At 38.8% G+C, this 26,977-nt stretch overlaps 1 long non-coding RNA gene across 3 annotated transcripts in view; it reads right to left on the bottom strand.

Moving 5' to 3' along the window:
• LOC139668880 (uncharacterized) overlaps positions 1-24,633 on the bottom strand; it is a 95,741-nt gene extending 71,108 nt beyond the window's left edge. Inside the window, exons 1-5 of one of the 3 annotated variants that reach the window (XR_011697133.1) lie at positions 24,489-24,633; positions 19,848-19,925; positions 17,379-17,562; positions 14,672-14,772; positions 13,604-13,725 (exon numbers count right to left, since the gene is read on the bottom strand). This is a non-coding gene — a long non-coding RNA (uncharacterized lncRNA). Of the gene's footprint in view, positions 1-13,603; positions 13,726-14,671; positions 14,773-17,378; positions 17,563-19,847; positions 19,926-24,488 lie in introns of those variants that run through there. The other 2 variants (XR_011697132.1, XR_011697134.1) reach the window with 2 other exon arrangements.
• Between the last annotated feature and the right edge of the window lie 2,344 nt (positions 24,634-26,977).

Raw genomic sequence — 26,977 nt, 5'->3', positions numbered from 1 at the left:
CACCACCATTTCCCCCCACTGTTTCCACCCTGTGCATTCTGTTTTAGAGAGGAAGAAACAAACATTTCTTCTTTTCACCTCTGTTCAAAAGCAGTAAAGACATAGGGACATAATACATATTTCCTCTCGTCATACATCAAAAGATCTGTTTAATAGATTCCAGTCACTTTGGTAAAATTGCAGCAAATGCAGAGTTTTATAGATGGCATTGAGGTCCAGTTCAAAGACAGTAGACTTTCTATGGTATACCTGAAAACTTAAGTTGGCCCATCAAGTGCTCCATTGCTGGCAATCACATGGGAGAAGAAAGAGTCCAGTGTGAACTTCAACTCCAGGCTATGTTCACAGGGGCTGGCAGGCAGGAATAAAATTAAGTGTCTTTTTCATCGCTCATGGAAGACATTTCATATGGAAATAATTTAGAGGTTATAGGCACAGAACCTCACAATAGCATTTCTAGAATCATTTTCAGCATAGAGCTGCACTACTGCCAGATAATCAAAGGATTTGGGAGCATCAGATGATACTACTACTATCTGATGCTATTACCTTTTTGCCAGAGACCATCAATTTTTATGTCACTGAAGAGAAAAGGCAAAGAAACAAAAGAATACAGATGAAATTATGAACAAATTTCTCTCTCTTTTCACTTTGTGGCACAATCTAAGTAATGTATGTCTCAAGTGCTTTGGGAGGCACTTCTGCAAGTTGTATTTGTGTGTGGTGCAACACTGAAATCAGTGCTTTGTGCCTCACCTTATACAGTTCCCTGAATATCTAAACTCCCTCCTCAAAGCTTCAGCAGTGGGAGACAACTCAACTCAGAGACAAAGAAGTAATGTTAGGGGAAGATGTCTGTTAATCACTAGCCATGCAGCTTTCAGGGCCACAAATGGGCTGTGCATGGGTCTTACGTAGCAGAGCCTAGTGTAAAAATAGGGAGCCTTTTCACATGGTTCATTGTGGCCCTTGCAACACTAAAACCTATTCAACAAGAGAAGCCAGCATGTGGTAAATTGACTTAGGCAATATTTAGAAACATAGTTGGAGGGCAAAGGATGAAAGGACACAGTCTTTCAAAGATGCCCAGGAGTGTGAGTCAGGCTCTTGTACCCATACTGACACCTTCTCTCCATAGCTGGCAGCAGGTTCTGCTCTGCTGCTTTACGTGAGGCTTATCTAGCTTTGCTTGCAGCGAAGCGTGAGATTAGGTTAGCCAAAATATTCACGTGGCTGTTTCAAAAGCCTTTCTCCATTGCTTTTCTTTATTGCTAAATGAAAATGACTCTATATGAAGAAAGATGCTGGTCAAGTATGTATCACAGCATTTCAGAGTCGAGGAATTGCAGGTGCCTGGAGCCTAGCTGGAAACATAGGATGTAAGGAACTCACTGAAGTACAGCAATAAGCTTACATGCTTGTCCTGGAGATGAAAGCGAAGGGCCTAGTTTGGGTGTGATTTTTACCTTAACATAACTGCAGTGCAAGTTAAAAACAAACAAACACCTTTGCAGATGTGAAGACAAGCCGACAGAAAGGCAACAGGGATGTAACACTGAAATCACAAACATGGCTAAGGGCTCCTTCCACAGTGACATGCGTGGTAGTAAATCAATCATCTTTAGGTGCTTAAGTATACAAGGACAGGAGGTGAGAGCAACATGTATGACAACATCCTGAGATTTGCACCCACTGATACTTCTTTATTTAAAATGGGCACTTAACATTTATCACAACACAGATTTTCAAAGACCTGTTGAATATTAAAACAAACAAAACTCTAACAAACCAACCAAAGAACAAAACTCCACCCAAACACACCCACAGCTTATTACCATGCTTTTACCACATTACTGCATTACCACAGCTCCACATGGAGCACCCCTTGCTTGCAAATATTGCAAATACTTGCAAATACTGTAAAGTAGACTGAGCAAAATTAAGCACAACGCTTAGAGACTATTTCGCTAAAAAGAAGCGTCAAGTGCTTTGATTGTTCAAGCCCCATCTTCTGTCCTGAAGATGCTGATGAAAACTAAGCTCTGAACTCTGCAATGGGATTGGAAATACTAAGTGCAAGGCTGTCTTGATGTTCAAGGTGGATAACTTCTTAACCCACAGTGCAGACCTCTGCCTTCCCACTATGCTTCCATATTAGTTTAAACTGATAATTTCTCTGATAACATCCTGCTTACCTTGCCAACCAAGGAGAGATTTGTTTATTATTATCTTGTCATTCAGAAACATGCACTTAAATAAAGGAAGAAGACTTGCAGAATTTGTGGAATGCAGAGCTGAAAATTTCTGTAAATATTTCCATCAATCTTATTATTTAAATCAATGTGTTTTCTTCATTTATAAACAAAGTCAAATTAAAACATTACTAAGCATGCTTGAACAGGTCTAACATCCTAACTATCCTATCTGTTGTACATGAAAAGGGATTGAAAAAGATTAGAGGATGAGAGAGAGTTGACTTTGTGCTGCTGACAAGCTGAGTAATGACACAGTTAGGACACAATTGCATCCTAGCACTTCAAACTAACCTACAAATTCCAGATCTTGTACTGATTCTAGATTTGAGATGTGTCTAGTTTGGGATCCATCGTCTCCCTTTTGGAGGGCATGGTGCAGAAAGAGTTACGGAGGAAAACATAATGGTGAATAAAAAATAAAGACAATATCGTTTTTAAAGATGATGCCGTGAGTGCCCCCCCCCCCCCCCCACCTTCGCCCCAAGCAGGACTCTGAGCCACGTTAGTGTAGGGTAAGATAAAAAGTAAATGTCCTTTAATAACACAGGCCTATGACCCACAGGAATACATCATGACATGCATGTGCTCTCCAGTTATAGTTTCCATGGCTTTTATAATAAGATCCCTCCAATCATTGCTTTACACATTTCTCAGTCCAGCCCTGGTTCCACCCCTGGTCCAACCCCCTGAAATTGGGTCTGTGGTCATCAAGACCCTCTGTCTTCATTCTCTCCTCTTCCTCGGGCACACAAAGGTCTCTTGGAGCTTTTCCATTTCTGACTTCTGGGTCAAATACTACCAACCAAGATGACCTGGTATATGTGGGCTCTTCCTGTTTTTCTATTGAAAATTATCGTGAGATCCTTAGCTTCTAACCAGTTGCAAGTCATAAGCAAACAGATGAAGTGACTCATTTTATAGTCTTATCTGAAAAGGAACATCTAACAAATCACAGAGCCAAAGATAAAAACCCTGAGGCTATATCTATATCTGTCGAAAGGAAACATGCCAGGGCCTGTTTTCTGGTTCTGAGATCAACTGGCACAATGTGACCATGTGTCTTCTACTAAGTTCTCTTAGCCTCCAAAACAGGGTCATCCAAACTGCCACACCAAGTAAAGTCCCTGGCATTTGATAGGCCCCACACTGTGCCTGGAAACTCTTTGAGAAAATATTACTTATTCTGACCGGAAAGAGTGCCAGGAACTGTTCCAACAAGTGCCTGGGAATGCTGTGATGTCATTTAATTCAGCAGCCTAGGTGCAGCCTAAATCTCAATTAGCAGAGCTTGATTTAAGTCTGTAGAAGAGACAGCAAGGCAGGGATTTAGATGTGGGACTTTTACACATGGGAATATCTTTAAAATACATGTCTGACTCATTATGAAAAGGAGACTCACTGTGAAACTCACAGTAGGATTAAACATTCTGATGTTCAAGGGACATTCAGATCTAGCCTGTCTGAGTCTGAGATTATGGTTAAAGTACATCTCTGACTGAAACACTCTGCTGACATCAGTCTTGAGAAATCAGTATAAGGTACTTTCCCACTGTAACCACAACTGTAAATATTAATGCTCAGAGACTATTTTTACAGTGTAGCTTCACTGCAATGAACCAATACAGAATTTATGGTACCTGGAGAACTGCCTCCAAAAATCTTTAAAAAGTGTGAAACTGACCTTAGATAGCTTCTTGCTTATGAATAACACCACTAAATCCTTGGGTTCTTGTCTGCAAGATTAGAGGGGCAGACTGAAGCATATAACAAGCATATAACGTCAGCACAGATGTATTGCAAACCACCTCTGATTAGATAGTCCAGTATACACACAAAGATTTAATCAAATGCTGAGCAAAAGATCAAAGGGAATAAGAGATGTATAGTTCTGAAAGGAAGACCAGATTTCTTTCCTCTTTTCCTCCTATGATTCCAAATTCCTTTTAAACCAGTAGGAATTCCAGATGACTCTTGCCAGCGACAAGAGCAAGTTCTGTCTGTGCTCCTGAGCTTCAAAAAGAAGCCACTCTCAAAGTTCAAAATTCACACAGTCCTCAAAAATCTGTATATTCACTATGTTCTTAAAGTCAAACCTACTCAGTGGCAAAGCATTTTACTCAGGTAGTCAAAAGAAAAGCAACTCACACACATTAAGTAACCAGGAGCAAAGTCAAAGCTGCTAAGCATAATCCCAGTCAGGGAGCCAGATTATTTTTGTCTCTCACAAGCCTTCCCTTAATTTAGGGATGCATTGACCGCTCTTACTGCTCCCACAGCTGTTGCAGTCATGGGCATCATCCCTGCAACCCTTTTTACTTCTGCAAAAGGCTATGCATGAGCAAAAGGCTGCAAGACCATCTGTTTCTCTTGAGAAGAATGCAATCTTACTTCATCTTAATGCAATCTCATTAACATAATATTTTAGAAAGGACTATCAATCAGGATAGAGTTGAGCCAGCCAGTTGTGCAAGGTAAAAGTATTGTCCAAGTGATTAAAAAGCCCAGAGGCAAAATGTCAGCTGAAGGACAGACCAACATCACAGCAGTTGGAAAGCTAAAGAAGTGTCTCATAAAGTTCTTCCCATTGACTGAGATATCTGATTTAGGGACATGTTGCCCAGCTTGTTTTGACTCTCTGTCTATTTGCACTATAAATCCAAAGTCTGAAATTTAAATGGCTGCTTGACATGTCTGTTTTAAGCAATTTCACCTCAATGGACTTCCTTCAGCTTTGGTTGTTTACCAAAGCACTGACCCTTGAACTTTATTTCCTTACTAATCTTGTCTTTTATAGAAGTCTAGGAGGTTGACATATGGATCAGTGTCACCAGAGTGACTGAAAAAGGTAAACTCAATAATCCAGTCTGTGTTTTTACATATTTACATAGAAGGGCAAAGCAAATGCAGGAGACTAATCTATGTTTGATCTCAAAGGACATGAGAACGTGCTGTCCTGATTTTGGAAGATAGAGTCCTTCTGCTTTCTCTAACAATATCCTTATTGCAAAACCCTGGAAGTGATATAATAAATACTATTAGAAAGACAAATGAATTGTTCATTTCAAGGCACTAGGTGTATTCTGAGCTAAATATGACCTTGGTAACAAAAGGCTGAGAAGTTATTTACTGAAACAGAAGTTACTGGTGGGTTGAAGTAAGTAGCTTTAAGCTTCTTTACCTTTATTCTGAAATATTTCTGTGTCTAAATATACCTCCTGTGCTTCTACTTCACAAACATTGAAATAATCATGTTTCTGCTCCTGGTCACAGCTGATACAAGCAGCGGAAACAGAGAAAATGTTAGGACTGATAGTACAAAGGAATAAGGCAATATGATGCCTCCTTCCTGTCCCTGTTCCTATAGACCTAACTTCTGCTCCCTTCCCATTTACTGAAGGTTAAAATAAGAAAAGTCAACACCCATGACCAAAAATAAAGTGCTAGCAGTGGAAGCTCTCTCTGCATTTGCAAGAAATTCATATTAAGAAGTCAAGGTGGGAGGGCAAGGAGGTACTTTCCTCCAAGGCAAAACTTAAATGTCAGTATAGATTATCAGTTAAAGCTATGTTATTTTGTGCTCATTCCTATGCCAAAAAATCCAAGCACAAGCTTAATTATAGTAACAGAAATATGGATAGAGGATAGGTTGCCAGTGTTATTTTCTTCAGGGGATTAGTATAAGCAGTATAAGCAATCTCCTTTTGCTAATAAATCTGCACCTACATTAGTACATTTTGTCAGTATGTCAGTGTATTTCCCAGTGTTAGGTAAAAGCTAGTTCGGAATTCCCAGAACAGAAAAATTGTTACTTATTTGTCAAAGAAAGAGCAGGGAAAATACTTGGGTTGATCCCTGTCTTTACAGAATGTTTGCACCTTGTACATGAGTTATATCTACAATCATTATTGGCACATGATAACACATGGCCTCTGTCTTTTTTCCTGTAGCTGTATTCTCTAAATTCAAGGATAGTCCTATAATCGTGCAGACACCATGGCCCAGGTTGCACATCTCAGGTTTTTATACACCTTTCTACAGGCTTATCCTGGAGAAGAATCTGGTAATTTTACAGGTGTCCCCAATATGCAATACACCAAAAGAAGGCTAGAACTTACTAACTGGTCAGGCAATACCAAGGCAACTGAGCTCGCCTTGTGGGTGTCTGCCTGCTCTGGGCATAACACTGTAGCTATGAGGCACTGCTGTGAAATGCTGTCTCTGTCACAAAATTACAGACGGGAGTGTCCTTCAGCTTTGTGTTCCCTAAGTCCTTTAATGACTGACATTTCCAGAACCAAGCAGTATGGGGGGACTTGATACCATGTCTGAATCACAACCAGATATTATTTTTCTAAATTAGATCATTTCCTGTCCTCTCACTGATTAAGTATTTTCTGCACAGAAATAAAGGAGTACTTGGTTATTTCCAGAGAAGCATATAATGATTGTTAAAGTCACCTCCATACATTGGTTTTTATATCTTCTTTTCTGGAGAATTTCCCGATATCCACTAATATATCTTTCTAATTGCTATCAGAAACAGTGCTTCCACCCTCCACCTCCTCAGTTCTCCTCAATTTTTCACACCATGTGAGAAATGTTCCCAGCCCCAAAACCCACGAACTACTTCCTTATAAATCTTCCTTAATTTCAAAATGACAGCAATACAGTGTGACAGCATAGGAAAGGGAGCTAGGAACTGAGAGCACCCAAAATGCTGAGCTAAAGTTTTCATCCAAAACTGAATAAGAACTTTGGGTTCTCCTTTTCAAAAATTCCTAATTCCCTAATTCAGTTTTTAATTCCCATTCAATTTCCTGTATTTTCTGGTGTTGGTAAAATACACAAGATCAGAGCCAAAATAAAGGAAGAGCTGGTCCTAATGGTATGTTAGGCACTTATGTAAAGAGAAAATCACAAGAATTTGGGCCAGCTTAAGTGGTTTGAAAACATTCATATCTTTTAGATATTTTTCAAAAATGAACTTTCAATGCTTTTGACATGTAAGCTTTACCAAAATTGGTACCTGCATGTTAGATTGGAACCCTACTCAACTCATAAACAGCTTTTTTTATAATTGCACAGTATTGTGATATTCACGCCACTTTTGCCTTTAGAGACACACAGTCCTCCTACACATTCATAACAGAGACTGATGCAAGTATGAAATTAGAGGCTCAATTCTACTAATTAAACACACATCCCATATAATAAATTGTTGGGCTTCAATCTCACAAGCTTTTTACACACCTAAGAAAATGGTTTCCTTGAATTACATGGAAGAAATGAGGAATTTAAAATTATTCCCTGCATGTTTTCAGAACCAGAACATTAACTCACACACTAACATGTTGCTCTTTACAGATTTTATAGGTAAAAAGATGGTCATTTATTACTGATTTTTGCAGTGGCAGGATGTAACTCATCCTGTTTCTTTTGCAATAATGTCTTCTTCATCTGCGTTCCTCAGTGAGGCTTGTTTGGAACCATTATTTTAAACTAAATCTTGTGTGTCTTAAACAAAGGAGCATCTTCCATTGCATTTCTTGCACCTCCTTGACATGTGCCTACCCCAGCAGGGCACAAAGGAGCCCAACGCCTTCCCTTCTGGCTGCAGCTGAGCTTGACATGCCAACGCAAACTGGTGTGTCCTGAGATGTGAGCAGTGACAGCAGCTGCTATCACATATTCATCCTGGCACTTTGCCACTGCTGAGAGCAAGATGCAGTGGCAGCCAGACCTCTAGTCAGACACAGACCAACTGCTTTTATGTACATTTGGTGCTACTGTGCCTCAAATGGGTGAGGAACAGCTCCCAGGTTGAAGGGCTTGGCGACCGTGGTGTCCTAAACTGATTGAATTAGGTCTGTCCCAGCCAATCCATCATGGCATTGAGCTCCCTCTTTGACATAATATCACTGTTCTGAACAGTAAAATAAAAGAAGTCATACAAACCAAGCAATTAAAGTTTTCAAATCTGCTTGAATCTCAAAGCAACATCTCTAAAGGATTATTAGTGCCACAGTGAAGAATTAAAAACCTCACTGCTAGGATTTTTTACTCACTGCTGTCCTACTTCCTTGTATCTATTGCCCTGTCCTAATATTTTGGTTGTGGGTTTACAAAGCCTTGCCTCATTAACCACAAGCCACTGATCAAACCACTTTACCTTCCTAGTACAGTATTTCATCATGCTAATCTTATTGTCCTATGTTAAATTGCTTACCAGTTTTTATCAGATTTGATGGTTTTTATCCTAGGTCTCTGCCTTTCATTTCTGTTACATCACACTGTTTATGCATTGCACATGTATTTGCATTGTTCTCTATAGACTGTCTTGCATACAAAAAAATATTTAAATAAGAAAAAAATCAATGACAAGTAAAGTTTACACAAAGTTACTCTACAGTCATATTTTTGCTGAGCTCACTGAACAGTTGTTAATAGCTTACAGCATCAACACAATTCCCATACAAAACTCAAAGAAAGATTTGTTGCTTTCTCTGGAAAGTTTTCTTTTAAATTATTAATCAAAAATGTAATGAAAATATGCTAAGTATAAGTTATAATAACATATGGTGAAAACAATGCAATTTAGATAATTTCTTAGGAGGCTCTTACCTGATTTTGCTATTCTTATTCCATTCTTTGGTTTTTGTTTTATAATTTTTTTTATGATTAACAAGACAATGATTCTTTCTGGAAAAATCTAAGATGTTTCCATACCACAATGAAATTACATGGATTTAAATTATTATCTAAATGAAATTAATAAGGTACAGACGACCTGATCATGAAGAAGTAGTAGACAATGTCTTCTTCAGGCTGCTGGAAGAAATCTCACTCTCACAGACCCTTGTTCTCATGGAGAACTTGAACTACCCCAACATCTGCGGAAGGGACAGTACAGGAGGAAGCAAATCCAGGAGAATTCTGGAGTGCATTGATGATAACTTCCTGGGCCATGGGCACCAGTACATGCTGGGGACCAATCAACTGGAAAGCAGCTTTGCAGAGAAGGACCTTGTGGTCCTGGTGAACAAGGTGAACATGAGCTAGCAAAGTACCCTTATAATGAAGAAAGCCAACTTCTTCCAAGGATGCACAAGAAAGAGCAGGTGATCCTTCCCCTCTACTCAACACTGGTGAGACACATCTGAAGTGCTGGGTCCACTTCTGGGCTCCCCAGTACAAGAGAGAGAGACATGGAAATACTGGAATGAGTCCAGTGAAGGGTAACAAAAGTGACTAAACTATTGGAGCATCTGTAATTCAAGGAAGTGACTGAGAGAGCTGGGACTGCTTAATCTGGAGAGGAGAAGGCTCAGAAGGATCTTATGATTTAAGTCTATAAATACCTGATGGGGAGAAGTAAAGGAAACAAAGCAAACTTCTCAGTGGTGCCTCATAAAAGGATAAGAGTCAATGGGCACACACTGAAATGCAAAAAAAAGCCTATTTAAAAACAAGGAAAGACTTCTTAATTGACAGAGTAATTGGACCAAATTTTCCAGAGAGGTCATAGAGTCACAATTCTTGGAAATGTTCAAAACCTGAGTGTACACAGCCCTGACCTGCTCTGGATGACCCTGCCCTGAGCAGAAATTTTGGACTGAGCAATCTCCAGAGATGCCTTCCAACCTCAGCCTTTCTCCATTTCTGTGAACTATCTTTATCTGAATGCTCAGTGAGTAGGCTCCAATCACCCAGCCTTAGGCACCCAGTTTGCCCTTCCTTCAGTGCTCCAGATGTGAAGGTCAAAGGTCTTTCTCTAATCAATAGAAAGCTGCTAATGTCTCCATAACCAATTTTTATCTACCTAAGCAAGAGGGTCTTTTAAGTCAAAGCACAAGGCTGTCAGCTGAATTACAAGGACTGGAATTCATCCATTGATTTTTCTGCTGACCGAAGGCTACAATTCCAAGTAACCTACCAAACAAGGGAATTTGACCAAAGTTCAAGTGTTGTGTTTATCAGAGAATTATTATTCAAATAACTAGAGCTAGTACAAAAGTCTCATCTCATGGCTGAGTTTATGGTACGTTCCCAACATTCAGCTGTTGCACTATAATATCTTACCCTTAAGTAAATAGTGTGTGTGTCTCATTCAGCTCTGACTTTGGGGTTATGTGATGCAGATGATATTTTCTGTTATCAGAAAGGAAGTCCAAGTCCACATGCAAACATATATTCTGCCTGCATCATCTTTCCTGCCCCTACCACCCTACCTCTAAAGCACACCTAAACGAGCAATAATCAACTCATTAATACTGCAGGAAAAAAATACTTTCTCTCTCTACATTGATTTTCTACTTTTTTAGTAAGTTTACCCTGGCTTGCAGCAATAGCATAGGAAGCACAGAATCAGCTCAACACATAGGTCAGGATTGCAAGGCAAACAACTGTAGGTAAAAGGGAAGAAAATGGAACAGAGAGTGCTGGGGTCAAACTGCCCTGGCGTCATCACTGAACCTCCAAACTGACTCACGCTGTGTCACACAGCTTTACCCTTAGCAACAAGTTGTAACTCATAACACCCCCAGCCATAAACAGGTGACAAAAACAAGATTCTCAGTCACACATGAAGGAGAACATGGTGTTGGAAAAATGAAACCACTGTGTGGATTTTCTTCTTAAAGCACACAGGGCAACACAATATCCACAGGTGTCCTCATCCATGGGCATGCAGGAGAGCAGATGATTAGCACCACAGGTGTCCTCATCCATGGGGATGCAGGAGAGCAGATGATTAGCACTAGTAGAACAAGGCAGAGCCCCATGTCACACTGGAAGGAGAAAAAGGCTGAAGACCAAATAGAAGACAACTTTTTTTCATCTACACAACTGTGTTGGCTTGATATACCATAAGAGAAAGAGCCAAAGCAGGGAAAGAAATTATTTTGATGGCCTGTGCTTCATTTCAGTCTTGCATTGGAATTTCAGGCTTTTATTTCCACCAATATTGTTAAACTTTAATCAAAGTCTCACATAACCAAAACAGCTGCTGAGAACAGAAAAGTGCTGCAGGCAGTGCACTGTCCTGGCCTATATCTTCCAGGCACTCTTGCAACACAAAAATTGTCCTTCTCAGTGGCATCATGTCAGAACTATACTTATTTTCAAACAAAAAAATACAAAATGCTAAATAATTGTAAAAAAAAAATCCAAAAAAATACCATGTCCATTCATTTAGTTGTACACATAAATTTTTTTTATCCCAAATCTGAGAGTTGAATCACTCAGGTTAAAGAGTTAAAAATTTGAAATCTATTTTTTTTTTCGCTACCCTGCATAAAGAGAACCACATATTTTTTTGTATTTTGTCTATTCTCATTTAAAGCATTGTCTGGAAAGAAGCTGACAGGCCTCTCCAGTTTTCTTTTTGTATTCAGCTGCTGTACTAAACATAAATTGTACTTTGAACAGTTGTTTTTCCAATATAATGAAATAAATAGCGGTTGATGTTGAATTTTATTACAAAAATAGCAGTTTGTCATTAAATTTTTCATTCATCTAGGAAAATTATTGTCTTACAATCATGTGTTAGATAAAACCTTTGGGAAACCAGAGCTCTGAAAGTAATTTAAAATTAAGTTTTCATATATAGCAAAGAAAGCAGCTTTCCCATTCAGCATCTTGGTGAGATCCATTTTCCTAGATTTGTATATGGGAAAAAAATTGTAGGTGTATAATTAGTTTCCCTGTCCATATGTCTGTTTGTTTAAGTATTTGAATGCTCTTGGCATCACTTTTTTTCATCCCAGTCAATACTCTCCTAGGCAATACCCAGATATGATTTGGAGGATGATATATGCTTGGGACTTATCCACATAGATACTTTGAGCAGAATAAACTCATCATGAAGCAAAAGTAGGGTTAGTTATAGTAAGAAGAACCAGACTGTAAAAGAAAGAGAACAGTCCTTGGTTTGACTGATTAAATACATTGAAGATGGTCATAGGGTCCTTGGAAATTATTTTGAAAATTTACCAGCTTACTCATTGACAGTTGTTTTAAACCTACATAAAACCAACCTTACTAGTGGTCCTTACAGTGGCAGGTAGTGAAAACATGTAACATAAAGATGGTGCCCAGTTGAAAATTACAGGGTTTCTTGCTTGATCTTCATGTTGTTATAATTTATTCGTTTTCAGCATTTAGTCTACCATCTGTTGGGGATAGGGGTGGCAGCCTTTTTCTGAATTTATGATTAGCAAACAAGAAAACAATTTCACTTTCCTGAATTTATGATTGGCAAACAAGAAAACAATCAAGGCAAAGACAGATAAGACAACTGCAAGTAAGAAAACACCAGATAGCTATAATTATATTTGTTTGCTTGATTAGATTGCAAATAGGTGTTTTTCTCTCACCCAGCAATTCTGTGAAATGAGTGAATCGATAAAAATATATAAATGATGCTATGGTAGAAAAGCATTACCTGCAGCATGAGCACAGGAGGAGTGAAATTAACTTATTTAGATAGATGACATTAAATGAATGCTAACAAAACTTTCAATACCTCTCCTGCCATTTCAGCTATTAGTAATTCAGTGCTACATGACAGCAGAATCTCAGAATTTAGAAAGTATGTTCATGACTTTTAGGATCCTTTGGTAGTCTATGTTTTGGTTTTCTATATTTGTAAACCTAGGTACTCTCATTACAACTTCAGAGAGCCACTGAATCCCATGATTTCAATGCAGTTGTCAGCAGGGTAGAAGGTTTCTTAGTGTCTTAGTTGTCATTTCATGGAAATCTCACCTTGCATTAGAAAAAAGGCTCTGCAATATTTGTGAAGAATAAAGAAACACTGTGTCAGGCCCTTTCCAAAGAAATGGAAGTTAAAAAAGAAAATACTTCAGAGTTGTGACACCTATGAACAAGTACTTTAAAAAGTAGTAAGGGCAAGGATTTAGATTTAGGGAGTAGGATTAATCATAATGAAGATATAAGGAACCAAGTTCGAAGACCATACACCAATACAAGAAATGTAGTGAACAAGCAGGAGAAGAAAGTCTTAAAGTGATTAAACTTTTGATTTAATTGCTGCAAAAGACTTAGTGAACTATTTCACTTGGCTTGAACATAATGGATGACTGATTTGAGAGCAGCCCTGCAGAAAGGGATTTGGGGGTAGTGGTGGATGAAAAGCTGGGCATGACCCTGCAATGTGCACTTCCAGCCCTGGGCTGCATCAAAAAAAGAATGGCCAGTAGGTCAAACGAAATAATTGTCCCCCTCCTTTCTTGTGCGATCCCACTTGGAGTACTATGTCCAACCCTGAGGACCCCAACATAATAAGGGTACAGACCTATTGGAGCGAATCCAGAGGAGAATCACAAGAAATTATCATAGGAATGGAGCAGCTCTCTAGTGAGGAAAGGCTGAGAGAGTTTGGGTTGTTCAGCCTGGACAAGAGAAGGCTCCATGGAGACCTTATTGTAATCTTTCAATACTTAAAGGGGATCTGTAAGAAAGATGGAGACAAAGTCTTTAGTGGGGCCTATAGTGATAGGACAAGGGGTAAAGAGATTCAGACTATATCTAAGGAAAAAATGTTTATGATGAGGGTGGAGAAACACTGGAACAGATTGCCCAGAGAGGTGGTGGATGCCATATCTATGGAAACATTCAAGGCCAGGTTGCATGGAACTCTGAGCAACACAATCTAGTTGAAGATGTCCCTGCTCATCGCAGGGGAGGTTGGACTAGATGGGCCCTTCCAATCCAAACCACTCTATAATTCTAGGTGCAGCTTCTACAGATGTGTGCAGGGAAAAAGAGCAGTAGATATTACTTTGCATTTGAAATCCAAGCTGGGTGACAGCATACACAAAATAATAAATAAGAAGAACTGTTCAGCTAATTAAGGACAACAGACTTGAAAAGGGAAAATTTCAAGAAATTCTGAGAATTAGTAGTAAGATCCTATATATCTAAAGTTCCTGAAGGAGAGAAAAACTATCTTAATGTAGAAAATAGAATATACTGTAAAAGAGTAGGTGGTGGGTAAATTATCAATCCTTCACTGATCTAAAAGTCAATTCACATAGAAACTGTAAATTAGGTGGAACTGATACAGAGGAATTTGAAAGAGCTTACACAGACGACAAGAATAGAGTAAAAAGACCAGGGCTGAAAATTAGATGTCATGAGCAAAAGAAAATCTGCATATTGAAATGGAAACCCTGGAAAAGGTTTCCTGCTCTGAAGTTAGTGGGCAGTTATAGTCCAGTTTGCCAAGAAAGAAAAAAATGCCACTCCCATGCCATTTAGTGTAACAGGCATCAGTGAGAAAGGAGTAAGAAGTCAGATGTAGCAGGGGAAGACCAGACTAGAAAATACTTTTATAATTAGCTGTTTTCACATAAGTTCAGCCTAATGAGTTTCACTCTCAAGTAAAAAAGAAGTACCTGAACAACCTCAGAAGCATTAGCAGTTGTTGCTTGGAACTCTTGAAGGATGGAGTGATATTCCAGGACACAAGACAAATATAATGTTGAGCTTCTTCTTTCTTAGGAAAAAAAAAACTAAATAAAATAGTCAGTGTGCAAACCCCTAGAAATGACAAAGAAATAAGCATCAGTCAAGAAAAATCAAGTTAAGAAAATATAATCTCTTCCTGTGATGGAGTAATGGTTCTCATAGACAGGAGAGAAGCACTACCTTTGAAATACTTTGATTTCAGTATGGCTTTGACACTGCCTCGCATGACTGTCACAAGCAAGTGCAGATTAGAGGGGACACTATTACACCACAGAGGTGTGTCTAGTGGATTCCCTAGAGGTCTGCCCTGGGTCTTATGCTCGCACAACTTAATGCTTGCACCAATGGATTCCTTTGCAGCAAGAAATAATACTAGGAATGCTGCAAGAAGGGCCACAAACACACAAGGGGACAGGATTAGAATTTTAATCTAAAACCTCTTACCAAATATGAAAAACAGTCATGAAGAAAAAAGATGCACTGCATCAGGACAAATAAATGAAGGTCTGTGCTTAAGTAGGAATAATCCGCTACATAAATACAGAGTGTACAATACCCACTTCAGCAGTCAGCATTGAGAAAGGATTTGTCATTACGAATGACCCTTTGAACTTGAATCAACAATGTCACAAAGTCACAAGGAAAGGTGAGTAGCATATATGAACTAAAGGTAAGTAAGATCTATAAGCATGACTATCCCCTGTCTGCATAGATTTGTGCTTCTTCTAAGCCATGGTAGTACAGTAAAGCAGAAGTACAGCATAGGGGAGGACCTTATATTGAAGGCTTTAATCATAAGTTAGATAAGCACCTGTTGGAGACTGTACAGCTATGGCTGATTCTTCCTTTGGCAGGTGGTTAGACTCTGTGGGATAATGGGATAGGGTTACATCTAGAGAAGATGCAGAATTCTAGGGTAAAAAGCAGCTGCAAATCCCTGGATAGACTGAGGACAACATGTTCCCCAATACAACGATAAACATAGGCTCAGAGAAACAAGAGTGTGAAACCAAGTGGAGACTACACGGCCCCCGAGCATTCAAATCCCAGTAGAATGGGAGAACATTGTGGTACTGAGACTGTACAGTACCTGTCTGACAAGGGAGAATCAGGATGTTCTGTTGCTGAAGCCAAAAACGATGTTGAACCCCCTTCTCAGGTGCCAAGCCATGACCACCCCCCTCCCATTAGGTACACAAACCAGAAATAAAAGGTACTTATGACTAGATCCACTCAAACTCCACCCAAACATAAGTAGTAAAATACTATAAAATTAAATTGGAGATAAGGGAAAAGTGGGAGATGTCCACTGAAACTTCTGGGATCAGTCAATGAGCTGAGTCCATCTTCTCCCTTTCCAGAGGTGAGAAATATACTTTATGCATGTTAAATGCTGCTTTTAGGACTAGAACTTTTGCTTGTGCTTACCCCCTAGCATATTAGGAGATTGCTTCATGTCAGAGCTTGTGCTTGCTTAATATATGTATCAGTAGATTACTTAAGAACATATTTTTGCAGTAGACACTCTTACCAACAACTCTCAAACCTTATTAATTGGTCAAAATTTTTGTTAATAAAAAGTGGTTTTTTCCATAAACTGTTAAAGTGAGTCCTTGAAGTTACCAGCAGCGGATAATACCTTGGAAGGACCCACTGAGGGGTCTCTGTTGAGCCACCCCCTCTAAAATGGTGGTCAAAGTACCCTCCAACCTTGTGAATCTGTTGGTGAAGGGTCCCGTTACAAGACACTGACAGGGTGAAGGGTCCCGTTACAAGACACTGACAGACTGACAGACACCAGCGTCTCAACTTTCCTGAGGTTACCGACAGGCAAAAATTAAAACTCCCACCTTTCACGTGACAGACTCTATGGCCTTTCATGGTACTCAGCCTTACCACTTATGGGCTCTGTCACTAGTGAAACTCTCCAGAACAGATTAAAATTGCAGTGGTAGGACTGCCTTCACCATTACTTCTCAGAATCAGAATTTGTAGGCTGTGTGGACAAATTTGACTCACATTCTCCAAACAAAAGAAATTCAAAATTTAGTTCAACAATAGTGGCAGAATGTGTTGGGTGGCTAAAAGATTTTAGAGACTCTGGACTAAAAAGATCATGAGAAGTCCCAGGGACTGCAGGTGAAGGCTTTTCTTTCTCTCTCTCTCTCTGCATTTCCCACTGCCCAATTCATTTCAGTTGACCTACCTCTTCATTTCCAATGAAGGACTCACCCAGCTCCTGAAATCCACTCATGCCTAAATGATTCTCCATCTTCCTTCTTGCACAGGAGCTACCCTCCTACTCCTACTAATAGTAGCTCCTTGACCTCCACCCCCATCTTTTCGGATGGTTCCCACCTTGCACCTCTCCATGACAGCACTGGCTAGGGATTGGCATGACCTCTGTTGAAAACAAGAGGCAGGGAAGGAGGCACTAGGCAGCCTGTGTTGCCTGCAGGAGCCTCTCCCTCACACCATCCCAGCAGTGGCAGTAATGACAGCAGCAGAGGTCTTGTCAGGCAAGGACAGAAACAAGGACAGAAGTTGCTGCCTTCAGCACTCAGCTCCTGCAGTTGGCTGCCTAGACTGGAATTATAGAAAGCCCGCCCTGGCTTGTCTGTGAGGGTGACTTACGGCAGTGTCTGCTGCCTAAATAATCCCCAGGTTTAGCGCTTTGTACCCTTCCATTTTTCTTGAGGAGCAGCTCATCGTTCTTGACCCCAGACCTCTTTGTTTGAGTTTGTTTGATTTTTTAACATAGAAGAGCTTCAGTCTGTAGCAAAGCCTGTATAATGGATGCCCTGAAGCTGTAGACATCCTACAAAGCAAAACAAAGAGAAAGAATTTGAACAAAATCATCGAGAAGTACATAAAGATTCTTTGAAATCATTACTGAAGGAAACTGCAACGAAAATATATTAAAACTTCCAAAATTACTGCTCAATGAAATTGAATAAATAGTACCTGAAGCAACAGGTACTGGAACAGCACTGCTACAGCTAAAACGAACAGCTTACACACATTTTATATCTAGAAATTAGAATTCTTTTCATCATTGCATTCTTGAGTTTTATGCATTAATTTAGCTACAATGCAGCAGAGCTCACGCTGCAGTAATGGAATATTGATTGTACAACATTCAGAGACAAAGAACTCATGTTGCTGAACTTTATACACATGCATGTTGTTGCAGTAAGAATTGCACATCAATATTTCTTGCCAAATATATCCAATCAACACTGTGTCTGCTGGTGATTTAATTACATACCACAGATTTTTTGTGGGACAAAGTCATGTTCTTATAAAACTAAAATTCCAGTAATAGAAATGACCTTGAGTAAAGGAAAATATTAAATGTTCAAACCCAGGAAAGTATGATGTTCATTTAGTTCTACTTCTTTGCTAGTTTATTAATATATAGCAATATACTTCAGAGTTACCAGGGACTTCTCTGAAGATGAGTAATATACCTGTAGTGCAGATTTCGCATCCTAATTCAAAGGAACTTGTGTTTGTGTAAGTCTTCATCAGTATGAAGCCCACTGCTAAATGAGTAATAATGAACCAGTAGTCACTGTGCATGCATTATTCCTCAAAACAGCTTCCTGAAACACTTCTTCAAAACAAATCAATCATAATATGAGAGTATTTTGAGAATAATGCAGGCTGCTTTCTCCACATTCCTTGCTCCTACCTCTCCTACAGGCCACACATCCTACTCCATCCAGAGCTGAGAGGCACCTCCAGCATCCACTGCTGCTCATTTCCTTGCTTTTGTTTCACCAGTGAATCTAATCATCCTCCAAAAGATCCTCTTGTAAATCCTCTGTTTTCCTGACAGTGGCATGAATATAACACTAATATTACATGTATATTAAGGCAATTTCTATACAATGGTAGTTATACAAAAATGTATGGATAGGCAAATTTTTCTTTGAGGTTTTTTTCTCATTGTTGCTGATGGAGGGAGGACTAGGCTTTTAATCGCCTAGCACTAACATGCCCTAGACAAAACAGTCATCTGATGGTCAAACTGATGGTCTGATCCCCTGAGACAATTTCCTTATTTCTTTTTTCTCTTTTGGAAAAGAATAACATTATTCTCCCCTTCTCACTGAGCAATATCCTACCAATGACATGTGATGAACATACATATCCACTGGGCATACTTTGGGATTAAAAGTATCTTTAAGAAGTCTTTACACTGTTAAAATCATGGGAAATAACTTCAAGACACTTAGAATACTTGCAATAATTTTTAACTATGTAATGCACAGAACTTTATAAGTAAACAACTTTTGTATTCCCACATTTTTGACTACAGATATATTTCAGCAACCCATGTAATGGCATTTACTGTTAAAATAATAGCATAGAAATAGAGATCCTGCCCCTATCCATTTGCTTCTCCTCTCCCATTAAGCTTTTAATGTCCATTCATCGTGCAGAGACAAATGTGGACTGCACTCCACCACTTCCCACTACAATATACAGCACAGGAGTAAAAGAATATTACAACCTGTGTTTATGTCATCATCTCTGTGTTTCCATTAGCTGTTAACCACAAAATTTGACTTCAGAGTCAAATCTCCTTTAGAATAAGAGAGATCAGTACCATTAGAAATTCATCTTTAACCATCTACCAATAGCAAATATTTCCTTTTAAATGTTTATGGTTATCTAGAAGCTAAATACATTTAATTTTACCTAAGAAGAAAAACGTAGTATCTATCTTTTTGATTGGTCTTCCTTATGGGCTGCTATGTAATTATCTTAAAAGTGTTTACTGAAGATACTGCTTGCAACCAGCTTTTGTATCCCTTTGTATCACTCCTTCAAGGAACTAGTTTCATATACTATAAAGCACAAGAAAGATGCCTTTATTACCACAATTCATTAGAATGTGCTAAACACTGTCAAATGAAGAAGCATTTTTTATACTTATTGTTATTACCTAGTGCAATTTACATTTTGCTGACTAGAAAAAATAATGTTATCTTTTAAAATTAAGGTTTTGTGAAAAAGAAGTGTTATTCTAAACCATAGAGCAGAAAAGCCTGAAGGCTCTTTAAATTTGCTACTTTGTATTTGAAATCCATTTACCTGTACCAGCATCAGCTTAACTAATCTTGAAGGTTTTTGCAAGAAAAGTGCACCAACCGTATCTACAATCTAAGACATCTGCATGCAAAAAAAAAAAAAAAGGACTTTAGCTGGAGGAGTTAATTTCAAAAAAATAATCTTCCCATAATTGGAAATAATTTTTTTAATGGATGAACAAAGCATGTTAATAGTTTTCATTTTGCATCCCACATTTGAATAGCTATCAGGACTCAAAAAACAAATGCATTAACTCCCTCCTAAGTTGTCGTTGAGCAAAGAAAAAGCTATAGAAGAGGCTATCTGGAGTAGTTCCCCTAGGATTTTGGCTAGGGGAAGAGGAAATCCTGCAGACATTCTCCCTGCACTAAGGTATCTGAGAAGTTGCTAACATTTTCCAGTGCAGTTTCCTCCAGAGCCACACTGATCCTTTGTGTCTTGAATCTCTTTTCTCTCCAGAAGGTCAGAGAAAAGAGAAACTCTGACACTAGAGGAGACCACAGTTTATCACAGAATCATGGAGTAGTTTGGGTTGGAAGAGGCCTTAAAGATCCTCTAGTTCCAATCCCCCTGCCATGGGCAGGGACACCTTCTACTAGACCCGGTAGACCTATTCAACCTGGCCCTGGCCACGTCCGGGATTGGGGTGTTCACAGCTTCACAGGGCAAGCTATTCCATTGCCTCACAGTGAAGAATTTTTTCTAATATCCATTCTAAACTTACTCTCTTTCATTTTAAAACCATTCCCCCTTGTCCTATCACTACATTCCCTATGTGAGGGAAGACAGAAAAAGAAGACCAAAAAACATGTGTTAAAAGATGCCCTGTTTGGTGATATATTACTCTCCTTTCAGTGACAAACAAAACCCTCTGCAGTTAGTTCATGATCAGGAGAGAGGAAATAATAAAGGCAAACCTAAGAGAAGAGCAGACTGGATTTAGACCCCAAACATGATGTGTCAATCACACTTTTGTTCTAAAAACACAAGAGAGAATGTCCAATAGCAAAAAATACTTGCCACAAATGTCAGGGATTTTCAAAAGTGTTTACCAGCTTGTTCTGCTATTGCCTCTGGATCATTTTGAAGTAAAATAGCATGCCAATAAATACTATTACTACTGTCAGGGTTTTATGTTAAAGTGCACTTTGTGTAGTCAAAGAAAATGCAGGCCTCATCATTTTTAAAAATGGTGTCAAATGAAGGTGCATCTCTCTTTAGCACTGGCAATAGCTGCACTGTTAGAGTAAGCACGTACATGGCACAGGCAGACACAACACTGGTACTGTCTGTCTTCACTGCACAGTGGATGAATTAGGTTTTAAATGAAGACACAGCTCTTCCCAGTAACAGAGGAGCTGACTTGGAAGTTGTGACCAAAAAAAAGTAAGGTTAAAGATATAATAAAATTTAATTTAAAATGTCCACAAAGATTCATGAGAAAGTATTTTCCCCTCTCCTCCTTCCCTGAGTGAACATTTTGCCAGGTCCCTGATAGTTCAACCCAAAAGAGGTTCCTCTCGCCTCATGAGCCTGAAGACAACAGCTCCCTCACCCACTGAAGTCCCCTCATATGAAAGAGGCGCCCAGCCCTTGCCCAGCTCTTCTCCATTCACATCTTCTCCCTAGGTTAAATGCTTCTTTTTTGCAAACCCAAATAACAGAAAAAAATCAGATTACATACTTTGAAAGTGATGGGACTTTTTTTCCCTCAGAAGGGAAAACATTACTAATTGGTAAGGCCAGACTATAGGCTCTCAATCCTAGTTCTAATTTAAAATACTGATGTGAAGCCTGGAAATCTAGCCGTGCACAAGAAGGCATCAAAATGCCTTCAAAAGCACATAAATCAGGAAAATACCAAGCAAGTAGGAAATTAATTTTTAATGAATGTTATAGCAGGCCACAGAGTTCAACAGCACTCTATTTCCAAACATATCTAGAAGGAAACCTGGGAAACATCAAAACCAAACTTAAACTCCGTCAATGTCAGTGTATAACAGAGCAAATAAGAGGATATTGAGGAGGTAAATGGACAGTCATCAGTTAAACAGTGTGTTAAGAGGAAGCACAACTGTTTTAACAACAGATAACAACAAAAGGATGCAAGTGAACCACCCTAGACAATGCAGGCAGAGCTCTGCCTGTGTTTAAAGCAGTGTTCAGCCATGTAGGAAAGATTCAGAGCTGCCTATTGGCATTTAGGATAAACGAAGATTTAATTCATCACATTGCAGTAATTGATGCGATACACTGACTTGTAGTCAATTCTAGGAAGCTTCTGGGTGTAGTTTGTAATGAAACCACAGAAAAATGGAATTCAGGAGTAGTCAAAGGCAGACTACTTGAGCAGACAGCCTACTCTTGTGTCTGAGGAAATTGATGCAAACAAATTCCAGCCTCAAGAGATATAATAGAAATTCCATTAATTTTAAAAGCAAGTAATTGTCTTACAGTTGTAAAGAGGTCCCTTAGGGACAAAAACTGGAATAGGACTCTGAACAAAAAACTCAAAATAATTTTTTCCTTTTTTTTTAATTTTAATCACCAACTCCTTTAGTCATGCAAAAGTACCACTTGCAACTTAGCACAATTCCTTAGTAAAGTAAGCTGTCCTCCATCCTTAAATATTTACAAAATATAGCACTTTAAAATAATCAAGATTCATTTTTGAATCAGAATGCTAACATTAATTATATTGCAGTTCTTAACTACTTGAAGAATTTTAGAAAACAAATTTCTGCGTGATGTGCTACTTGCTACTTTTTTGTGGTTTTTTTCCACAGGTCTGGTTAAACAAGGACTGTAAGTAGAACATTGAACTGAAGTCTTTACTGAACAATTCTTTTCATGTGGTCTTGCCAGTTCTGTATGTGTATATTTTTGTTATGGATTTCAGTAGGTTTTGATATCTTTTTATTAGCAACTTATCTGAATGGCACATTCATTAAGAAAAAAAAGGCCTTTTTTCTGGTTTTGCAGATTGTGTAAATTTAAAGATAATGTATTCTGTACCAGCTCTGCGATAAGATAAAACATATAATGACATTATACAGTAATTTGGGTGTTTTACTGACTTTAGACTCTGGCAGTATGTTTCATGCCTCATTTGGTAGAAAACTCATTAGACTAGTGCTAACCATGTTTTAATGCAATAGGTTGAGATTTCTTTCCCAACTAACTTAAGTCCCTGCCTATTTTTTGTACTTTCATGCTCAAGTTAATAAATTGCAAACTTTTAACTCCTCGGTTTGCTCTGATCTCCTTTAGATACCATTTATTGGTAGCTCTATATTTTGAGAAAGAAGGAAGAGATTAAAGTCAAATTATCCCCTTAGGCTCATGGAATAAATTTTGCCGTCATATAATCTGTATTCTTATGGGGCATTACATTTTATTGAGCTCTCAATTTGTGATGAGCATTCACTGAAACACAGAAATATCAATAGGGAAGAATACTGAAGAGCAAACTGGTGAGAAGTTTCAAAACCAGTTTTATGAGTTTTAGTCATAATTTTGGATTTGATAGCTGAAATCAATTGGAAGATCTAGTGTATTCTAACATCAGATATAAGTAGCTTGCTAAACTGCTTATTAATCGTAAGTAGTGTATATGCATGTGCATAGGTATGCACATGCAGTAGTTATGTGTCCTGCACTAGGTTTATTGGTGAACTGGGTGACTGTCCAAGTAGTGGAAACTCAGGAGTGGAGACTTCAGCAATGTTGTGTTGCAAGCTTCAAGAGACCTGAGACAACAGTGTGTCATGGCTCTAATATTCAAAGAACTCACTGAGTCCTGAAAGTAAATACAGTAATTGGCAGAAAAGCACCGAATTCTTATTAAGGTCATCCAACAAGAGTTCAGTCAGCAACGTATTATTTGTGATTACAAAGCAAGAGCTGACAGGACTGTGGTTTTATCATGCACATAATAAGAGGTAGAAAACACCAGTTCTAGTCTTACACTGTAGTTACTTGAGAACAAATTTTGAGATTTTTGGAAGAGACAAAATTATAGTTTCAAGGACCTGGCTATCTTAGAGGTTATAGAATACACAAAATAAAAACCCCTCTAATACTACACTTTTTACCTAAAATCACACCCCCAGATCAGATCATAGAACCAGAGAATCACAGAATACTTTAGATTGGAAGGGATACCTGGAGGTCATCTGCTTCAACCTCTTGCTAAAGCAAGGCTACCCAGATCCACATCCAGATGACTTTTGAATACCTCCAAGGATTAAGGCTACACAACCTCTCCATGCAACCTGTGCCAATGCTCAGTCAATTATCCTGAGATAACTCAGGCTGGATGGGGGAGTTGCCTGGCTGGCCCCATGCGGTAAAGACTTTTCCTTATATCCCATTTGAACCTCTCTGGTTTGGTTCAGTCAACGCTCCTAGTCTGTCTAGTCCCTCTTTTCAATCATAACCCCATAGGTATTGGGGGGCTGCGGTTAGTCTGCCAACAAACTATCTCTCCCTGAAGCCAAGTCAGACCCAGACCCTCATCCTCTCCTCACAGGGCAACCCATTTACAGGCATTATTAACTATGCAGTTCTCTCCACTGAATTTCATAAAGCTCCTGTTGGTCTGTTCCTCCAGCCTACCTTGGTACCTGTGAATGGCAGCCCTACCTTCAAGCTCATCGACTGGTCCTCCCATTTGCTGTTACCTGAAGACTTAGTGAGAATGGAGTCCATCATCTTCAGAACACTGATATTGATATTACAGGGGACTGGTCTCAGGACAGGCCCTTGCAGTACTGCATTTGTTAACAGCCTCCAGACAAAGTGCAATTGATTAAACACCATCCTCTGTTGTGCAAAAGGTTTCACCAGATCTCTGTTGCTCCAACAACACTGTAGATTTGTGAAAGCACATGATGCTCAGGGTCCACCAGTTTGTTTCCCTAGCTACTTGCATTTGCACAAATACAGGTAAGGAGGTTCTGGAGAAGCCACTAGACTGCCACAATTGGCATCTCCCTTATTGTAATCCTTTGGTAAGGGTGGAGCAAGTAATCCTCATTTTTATCTGTCTCAAAGAAGTATTGAGAAAGCTTTATGAGAAGAGATATATGTAATTATCTCCACTTATTACCAGGATTTGACATCATCACTTCTGATGCAAGACACACTTTCACCTCAGGTTCACATGCACACAGTACATATTACTGTCGGCTATTAGTGAAATTATTGCAACGAAAAAGGTACTGTCACAACAGCACATCTAAAGAAACAAAATTACAGGAGTAATTTAAAGGTCAATAAATATCACAGCTGGGGGAAAAGGAAAATGAGTTTATAGCTACTCAGGACTGTCTACACAAGAATTAGGGTTTGAGCAATAGTGTAAGTAGGCATAGAAATGACAGCCAGAATAAAATTTCACTTGGTGCCTGCACTCTTGTTAATCATTTCAGGACAAGAGCCCTGAGTATGGTAAAACAGCTATATTTAAAAGAACAGTTTTTTAAAAATCTGCCAATTAAATACTTCCTTCTTCCTCCTCAAAGAAGGAATATATATGTCTCTGAGGACAGAATCATTCAGTTCTGGATCAGTTACAAATTTCTAAGATATACAGATATCCACTGAACCACAAATCTAGTGATTCTGCTAGGCATTGTCTTACCTTCATTCTCAGTGAGTTCTTTTGACTTCCTTGGCTTTCAGTTCCAGTGTTCTGGTCCTCCCACATCACGGCATATGATTTATTTGAATCTACATAATTGCTTATGTGGATCTAAAAATAATTTCAGGTTGCATCTGGAGACAAACCTTATTATAAATAAAATACCACCCTTTATGTACAAATAGAAACATAAATTCTCAATAATAGATATAAACAATTTTTGTATCACATAACAGAGGCCAACCTCTACATAAGGTTTGTTTGGTGCTTGTTGGGATGACCTACATAATTTAGCTTTGGCTTTTGCTACTCTTGAGTAATGCAGGGATCTCATACTCAGGCTAATAAATTCTTCATATTACATCACCATATCTCCCCTTTACATAATGCATCATGCATGGTTTGGGGTTTTTTGTCCTGTGTTTCATATCCAGTCCAATGCACTTCTGTTTTCCTGAGGGAGATGGATTGGAGAAAAATACGCACACAGAAAACAGAAAGTGTTGGCACAGCATAGCCCTTACTTATGCAGGCAGGCACACACAGCACATGTTCTCTTTAACTGAAGCTATGCAGTAGTTGAATAATTCTGGCCCAGCACATCTGGTTGAAAGCACTGGAACCACTTAAAAAGTTATACATAAAGCAGGAGAAAAAGAAAAGAAAACAATATTTCCTCCAGGGTCTTCAAACACTGCACGTATTTTTTTGAGAAATAAATATTCTGCCAGCTTGATTCTCTTTAACTTATTCAAAATCAAAAGTTACAGATGAAGGTCATATCTGTAACACACTATCAGGATTTTTGAGTGAAAAGTCATTAAAGAGAAATTGTCTCCCCAGAATACAACAATGTGAAGAGCCAAGTTTATTTGCTTTTCACAGTGTCCCTTCTGTACACTCACTCTGCATCCCTATCATGCATAATATTTTTCAAGAGCCTTTAAGGTACTGTGAACAAGCTGCAGTATTCTGAAACTAATTAATCTGTGGCACATTTGCAAGAAGCAACTGCATCTCATTATAGATATATATTGCTCTAGTGAAAGAACAGCTTAATCTTTCTAATATCTAGTCCTACACGGTTTATTACATGGCTTCTGGCATGCTAATTTTTCACTTTTTTGACTATTTCTCTAATGATTGATAAATACTTTTGCAAAAGTGTTCAGGTAAACTCATTACTCCATTTTAAGCTATTTAAATTGTGATTATTAGTGCGTGCGAAGTGTAACTGAGACTAATGTGCAGGTGTGGGGCACAGGTCAGAATCAGAGGATGTGGCATTACCTGGTGTACTGCATCAATGCCTCACAGCTCACTGAGTTCTCAGCAGCTATGCTGAAACCTTGAAGGTAAGCACCCCAAAAATAATAAGAAAGGGATAGATAGGGCTGCAGAAATAACAATATGTGACTGCAATAAATATTGAAACAGTGTAACAAATTACTCTGATTTGAAATCAAACGACCAGCCATTTGTGAGTGTT

Source organism: Pithys albifrons, chromosome 2 (assembly GCF_047495875.1).
Source record: "Pithys albifrons albifrons isolate INPA30051 chromosome 2, PitAlb_v1, whole genome shotgun sequence".
Taxonomy (NCBI): domain Eukaryota; kingdom Metazoa; phylum Chordata; class Aves; order Passeriformes; family Thamnophilidae; genus Pithys; species Pithys albifrons.
This window is presented reverse-complemented; position numbering and strand designations above follow the sequence as displayed.